The 7,434-nt window shown below is 51.8% G+C and overlaps 1 non-coding gene across 1 annotated transcript; it reads left to right on the forward strand.

Moving 5' to 3' along the window:
- Positions 1-5,267: 5,267 nt before the first annotated feature.
- Positions 5,268-5,361, forward strand: Trnai-uau (transfer RNA isoleucine (anticodon UAU)). The gene is made up of 2 exons: positions 5,268-5,305; positions 5,326-5,361. It is a non-coding gene; the product is annotated as a tRNA-Ile (tRNA).
- Positions 5,362-7,434: the final 2,073 nt, after the last annotated feature.

Here is a 7,434-nt window from a genome sequence, read left to right on the forward strand (position 1 = left end):
CACATGGCATTTGAAGCAGATGGAGTCAGTCTGGAGTTGCCCTTGGGGATGGGAGTGTGATACCGCAGTGGTCATCAGTAGGAAGCATGTGGGCTTGTGGGCATCCACTTTAACTTTCTGCAAGCAAGTGGTGTCTGTAAGTGAACATGCTGACAGGTATTTTAGGACAATGGGCTGTTGGCCTTGTCAGCGAGTGCCAGGGACCAAAAGGGAGTTCTCCTTCAAAGAATAGCCTGACAGTGCCAGGGACCAAAAGGGAGTTCTCCTTCAAAGAATAGCCTGACAGTTACAAGAAACAGCCCCCTGGGAGACATCTCGCCTGGGAGACACCCTGCAGCCATCCATCTCCCTGAGACATCCTGCGCTATCTCACTTTGTGAAGACTTCTAGCAACTGCCGATAAGAGAGCTCCCCCCATCCCCAGCCCATAAATACCCCTGTGTGAACAATAAAAGTTGGCAGCTTGATCAGAACTCCTGTCTTGCTGTCACCCTTCGTGTCTCTTGTCCCTTCATTCCTCCCCATCTAGGTTCGCTGCCCAGGTTGATGTGTCCTGCCGGTCGGGGCAAGCGCGCAGGCTGATACACTGATGCAGTGGGGGTGGAGGAAACGGAGCTGAACTCCCAAAGTGAGGAAGGTAGATAGAGAGTCATCTCTGATGGTGAGTTAGGTCCCGTTAGAGGAGTCACCCATAGGAACATCAAAGCTAGGGGGATTCTTGCTTAGCTAGTCTAACAGGATGATTCCTAGAGACAGACTGAGGATTTTCATACAAGGAGTATAACAGGGACTTTGAAGCTGCCTTTGCCAAAAGTACTGACTCTTCATCTGAGCCGCAGATATCCAATGGGTAGCTAAAAGTGGGATGAAGCTTGGAATCTCTGCCTTCACTTGGCATGTGTCTCCTTTCTAGAACTTGTGCCAGTTTCCTGCTGGGCAAACATGCTGCCCATTTAAGGTGTGTCCCCCTATAGCTGTGATCCTCCCCCACAAGGCTGAGGCACCAAGGTAAGAGTACCTAAGGTGTTTTCAAGACTTGCAAGGACATCATAACCAAAAGTTTGTCAACACCCTGCCTTCACAATGTTATGCCTGAAGGGAAATCGAGGAACGAGAGATGGGTGAGAAATGAAAGATGGAGACACACATGAGTTTGTCAGAGCTGACTATAAATAAAGTCCATCTCTCTAAAGTGGAGAGAGGCAGAACAGGCTTGGGTTCTAGGACTTTTATGGGGCAGGCTCAGAACAGAGCCGGGCAGGTCCTAAGGCAGGGGTTAAGAGCTGGGTTGCTATGAGGGAGTGGTGAGCCTTTCTCAGAAAGGCCCTTGGGTGGGAAAGCAAAATGTTTTCCTTAAAATGACTGCTGTCATTCAAGATGGCCGTCCAGATGCTAAGCAAGGACCCAAGACCCCCAGAGAGCTGCCTAGAGGTCCTGTGTCATTGCCCACACCTACAGGCACTAACTCCATCCTGCCTTTCTGGTTGGCCTTTTCTGAATCATTCTCTCCTGCAGTCACCAGAACAGTACCCTGTCAGGGAGATCACCCCATGATGAGGCTGTAGCCTTACACAGAGGGGAACTGAGACTGCCCCGGGAATGGAGCTCTAGGCCAGAGGTCTGACTCTGGGATCTGCACAAATCAGGCTACTCACCCCAAAAATCAAAGAAAAAAGTAATGGTGAAAGGCAGGAAAGAACTTGACTCAGCAGAGCTCTACCAGGAAGACAAGGGGACCAGTGTTTTGAGTCCTGTCTTTGGGCTGCCAACATGAGCTCCCAGATTATATAGAACAGGGACCAGAAGGGTGTGTGGTCAAGGAGTCTTGGTCATGTTGTGGTCCTGGTGGTCAGTATATCAGGATTGGCCAGGTAGGGCCTTACTGGTGGAGGTGATTACTTTTCCCTTTTGTTTTTTTGGAGTGGTTGGACTTGATTTGTTGGGACCCCCACAGTTGGGCCTCTGGCCTAGGGTCCATCAACAACTTGCTACCAGATCTTCATCTCTTTGCAAAGCTGGTTAAAGACTGAGGGATTTTCCTGTTTATTGCATTCATGTTTTTCCATATTTAAACATAATATCATGTAGCACCCTGAAAACAACTTGCACACATCCGTAATGACATTATTGTTGGTGAAACCAGAGTTTTGAGATGAGACTAGATTCCCCCATATCGCCAATTTCCTTCTGGGTTCTTGTCTCACAAATTTGAATAAAATCCACAGAAGATAAAGGGAGGGAAGAGTAAACAGTGGAATTTATTTAAGTGAGAAGGGTGTGGGTTGAGGTGTGTTGCTTAGGCCTTGAAATTGTTCCTAGTGCCTTTTGCATTTAAATGGCCCTGGGCATTTCCTTCAGACTCAGCACCAGTTTTCCCAAATCCCTATCTCAAGGAGATGATCTTTTTCTTTTCTTTTCTTTTTAACATCAAGAATTTAAAACATTAGCTTTCTGAGTAGTTTTCTTGGTCATTATAACTTTTTGCTTACAAAGCCCAAAGCCTGTGTGGTTGACATGCCTTCCGCAATGAGAGTCAACCTATCCAGGGAGTACTGGAGGTCTTGTGCAACTTCATCCCTTGATATGGGCAGTCCCAAGTGCTGGGGATACCGCTCAGTTGGTAGATATAGCTCAGCTGCATGCCCAAGGCCCTGGGTTCAAGCCCTTGTGAGTTGGGTCTCTTCTGTCTAGATCCAGCTGTAGAACAAGGAGACCATGTAAATCAACAGTGTCTGGCACATGTTTCTTAAGAACTGTTCTGGCGCCTGGGAGGCCCATGACTGGTCCTTGTCCCAGATGCCAATTCTATAATGAGAACATGGTTTTGAGAAAAAGGGGGAAAAAGTTTTATTGCTTTGCTAGCAAAGGAGAAACACAGGGGACTCTGGTCTCAAAGGTTGTGACTCCACCCATTAGCAGGAACAGGAGGCTTTTAAAGAGGTGGTTCAAAGGCTACATTCCAGGAGTTCTCTGTTGGAGTTGTAATTCACTTGTTAATTTGGGAGATAGCCATTTCTGTGATCTTCCGGTGCCAACCCTGAAGTCTGGATTACTTCATTCCTATGATGGGTGGGAACCCAGGACAGATAACTCTGCCTAGGACAGGGAGAACAGTAATCCTGTTTCCGCTGAGATTAGGAAGGGGGAGAGATTGGGGATGAGCAGGGAGAGAGGAAGAGAAAGAAGTCCATTTTAAAAATAAATTGCAGTGGAAGAGCAGCAAGGGCTATATTCAAAGCATAAAGTGAACCACTGTTGAAAGCACGTTCACAGAACCACCCAAAGTCCAAAGACCTGCCACTGAAACCTCACGCAGGAGATCTATTGTCAGTAGCATGAGGCAAAGCCACAGGGCTGTCCCTCCCAGGAGAGCAGCTGGAACCTCTAGATAAAATGGCTCCTGACCTAAGATGGCGAATCTGATGCCAATAACTGTAACCTCTCTCTGCTTCTAAGGTGGTGCCTCTTGTTGCAAATGGCAGAGAAGAGACAGGGGCTAGGCAGCTTTCTGAGCCTCTATTTCTGTTATAGGGGCATGAATCCCACTCTGACAGATAGGGCCCTCATGGCTTAACCACTTCTCAAAGTTCCCAATCCTTAGTACCACAGTGGGAATTACATTTCTTTCTTCTCCTTGGTTTTTTTTTTTTTCCCCTCTTGCCTTTGGTAACGAGGATTGAACCCAGGGGAGCTTAACCACTGACCCACATCCTCAGTCTTTTTTATTTTCAGACAGGTCTCACTAAATTGCTTAGAACCTCAATAAACTGTCTAGGCTGGCCTGGAACTTGTGATCCTCCAGCCTCAGCCTCCCAGAGGTGCTGGGCCAGCCGAAAGAGATTAAATTTCAATAGGAATTTTAGGGGGACAAGAGAAAAACATTCAAACCATAGCATGGTGGTAAACTCATCTACTTTGGGGAGCTGCTGTTTCTGGTAATGATCTCTACGGGTTCAGGCGGGGTCAGGTCTCCTGCCTGCGTGGGGAGAGCACAGGAGATCCTCTGGTGGGGCGGTTGTCCACCAAGGAGCCCGTGTGGCTCACCCTGCCTTCACTTGCAGGTGTTTTTAAAACACGCAGTGAGCACGACTGTAATCCCAGCAGCTCCGGAGGCTGAGGCAGGAGGATCACGAGTCCAATGCCAGACTTCGCAATTTAGCGAGGCCCTAAGCAACTCAGCGAGGACCTGTCTTTAATAAAAAAAAAAATTAAAAGGGGCTGAGGATGTGGCTCAGCGGCAAAGCGCCCCTGGGTTCAATCTCTGATTTAAAACAAAACGCGCAATGGTACCCCACAGTAATGCAACGGGCGTCCAGTGGAGCAGGTCCTTTTCCCTCGCTCTGGCCTTCACTGGTGAGTGGAGAAACTTAGTGCAGCTCCTTTGTGGGGTGTGTGCGGTCAGGACCGCAGCGATCCAAGAAACCCCCGTCTCGAGCTCCCCAGGTGTGGTGCAGCTACCTTTTCCCGGATTAACACAAGCAAGTCAAGAAACGCCGCCGGCCGTCACCTTTAGAGGCCACCGGAGGTGCCGGGTCTCAGACCCGGGGGGGGTCCCCGGGAAGCCGGCCGCCTCCTAGCGGGGAGGGCTCGACGCCGCGCGGCCTCCCGCAGGCGCGCGCTCAGCCTGCTCGGCGACGCGGAGGGGTCCCCGGGCTGCGGGGAAGGCTGGGGGCGCCGAGGGCAGAGGCGCTGGCCCTGGGCGGGAGCCTGCTGCGCGCGAGCCGCGGGGACGCGCAGCGGGGCCCGGGGCCGGTGCGCTCCGCTGGTGGCGGGCGTGTCTAGGGCCCGGCCGAGCGCCGGCTGCCGCACTCGCCCCAGCGCTCGCGTCTTCCGGGAAAGCGTTCGGGCGAGGCCGGTGCGGAGGGGCGCAGTCTCCCTTCTCGGGCGAGGCCGGCTCCGTGTCAGAGGGTGGTTCCGCTCCTCTTGCCGGGAGGCGGAGTACCTCGGCCACCTCGTGTTTTACGCTGGGCGACCCAGAGTGGGGGCGGCGACTGCCGGTGCGCTCCGCCGGGCTGGGCTCGACTTGGCCCGGCGCAGGTCGACCGGGCAGACGTCATACGAGTTAGACTGGCGGGCTCGGCCGGGCTCGGCCGGGCTCGGCCGGACTCGGCCGGACTCGGCAGGGCTCGGCTCGGCTCGGCCGGGCTCGGCTGGACTCGGCAGGGCTCGGCAGGGCTCGGCTCGGCTCGGCAGGGCTCGCTGCGGTGCTGCGCGGCACCGGGTGCGGTGGACTCTGTAGAGCACGCGGGGCGTACGCGGGAAAGCATGCTCCAGTGGCGCAATCGGTTAGCGCGCGGTACTTATACAGCAGTATATGTGCGGGTGATGCCGAGGTTGTGAGTTCGAGCCTCACCTGGAGCATGTTTTCTTCCCTTCCCGGTTTCAGGCATTTCATTATCACGCCTTTCGCTGGAACGTTATATTTTCCCTGGTGAGAACGCAGAGACGCGTAGGAGATAGCCCTTCCGTCTGTTACCCCGGAGCATGGCCTGCTCCTGTTCGAAGAAGGCCTGCCCTTCTGAGGGACTGCCGGGCTCCGCGGGGACAGGGCGAGGCCCACGCGTGCGTGCGGGGGCGGCTCCGCTCTCCTCGGCGCGGGAGCGCGCACGGGGCTTGCAGGCGGCGCGCCCCGGGAACCTAGCGGCGCCTCCTGCGCAATAAACTCCCACCGGGACCAGAGTGCCCCTCCCCAGCGGGAAGCGGCAGGCCCGCGTGCTCGGTCGGTGTGAGGTTTTCCCAGTTTGTTCGCAGACTTACATTCATCTCGCAGCTTGGTTTCGGAATACTCGTGTGCAGGCTCCTGGGTGCCGGGTCTCACCTGAACCCAGCCTCACCTGGATGGTATTTGGGCTTGCACGAAGCTCTGTATTCTCCTCCTGTCCTTAACCGTGAATATTTCCTTCCCACAGTTCTGTCTGCAGCTGCCCTCCTGTGTAATGATATTCCCATTTTGTACTAAGGTTCTTTTGCAATAGAATTTATATGGATGTACACAACACATTTATTATAGGGGTTGGCCCAAGCGCTTGTGTGGGCCGAGCGCTCCCATGCCAACTTTTCCGCAAGCTGGAGGACCAGGAAAGCCGTGGTGTGATTCAGGTGGGCGAGAAGGCCTGCAGAAGGCGGCGTGGTGGGGTGGGAAGCCAGTGGTTGCTGGTTAAGTGCCAGAAGCTCTGGGAGCCCAGAACTCTGATGCTGGAGGGCAGAAGACCCAGCAATGAATTCCTGCTTTATTGCCTTTTTGTTCTGTGATCTTCAACTCCTTGGAGGATGCCAGCCCACACGGCACAGGGTGGGGGCTGGTGGGTGTCTTCTTTCCCAGTCTGATTCAGATACTAAACTCTTTCAGAAACATCCTCAAACACACAATCATATGTGTCTTATTAGCTATCTGGGTATCTTTTAACCCAATCAAGTTGACATAAAATTAGCCTTCACAGGTCCAACCCTCCACGGTGGCACACATAAGCATTTCCTTAATAAACCACAAACTGGAGCTGGGGCTGTAGCTCAGTGGTAGAGTGCATGCCTCGCATGTGTGAGGCACTGGATTCAATCCTCAGCACCACATAAAAAGTAAATAAAGATTTTTTTAAAAAGAAAACTAAATAGAAGGGAAAAAAACCTATAAACTGCACTTCATCTTCAATAAAAACAGCAACCAGGCCATAAATCAGCCTGCCATAATGCAACAATTCTGCATGCAATTGAAAACACCCAAATCCCTCCTCCAGAAGAGAAGTAAAGTCCTTGCACCATATTTACTCTTTTCCTGATATCCTGTGGCTTAAAACCTACGGAATGCAACAAGCCATACTTAAACCCTGATATAATATCAATATGACTTATGTTATATGATAAGTGTAAAGGTTATTTTGAATTGTCAACTCGATTGGATTAAGAGATGCCTAGGGTTAAGGGGATTTTGATGCATCTATGAGGGTGTGTCTAGGAATGATTGGCATGTGCGATAGCCAACTGAAATGGAGAGCCCCCTAAGTGTGGGCAGCACTGTGCAAAAGGATGATGGCTTGAATGGAATAAAGTTGTAGGAACAAGGAAGCAGCAGCAGTCACAAGCTCCATTATTGAACGGGTTCTTGATTGCTGCTGCCATGGTCAGAGGATATCCGACTCTCAATTCTTTCACTCTCCAAGGCGGATTCTCCAGAAGCCTTTGATCTTGAACTAGGGTAGCACCATGTATTTCTCTTGTTCTGGGGCTTCAGCCTTTGGACAGCACAGCTACTGGTTCTTCCAGCTCTCCAGCCTGCAGATGGCCATTGTGGACTATCCAGCTTCTGGCCACATAAACCAACCTAATAAGTCCCCCTTTCATAATTACACTTCCTGCTGATTCTGTCCTCTGGAGAACCCTGACTAATACAATAAGAAACAGAGGAAAGGGAAAGATATTTGTCCAGTGCATACACAC

This window comes from Ictidomys tridecemlineatus, chromosome 8, assembly GCF_052094955.1.
Source record: "Ictidomys tridecemlineatus isolate mIctTri1 chromosome 8, mIctTri1.hap1, whole genome shotgun sequence".
Taxonomy (NCBI): Eukaryota; Metazoa; Chordata; class Mammalia; order Rodentia; family Sciuridae; genus Ictidomys; species Ictidomys tridecemlineatus.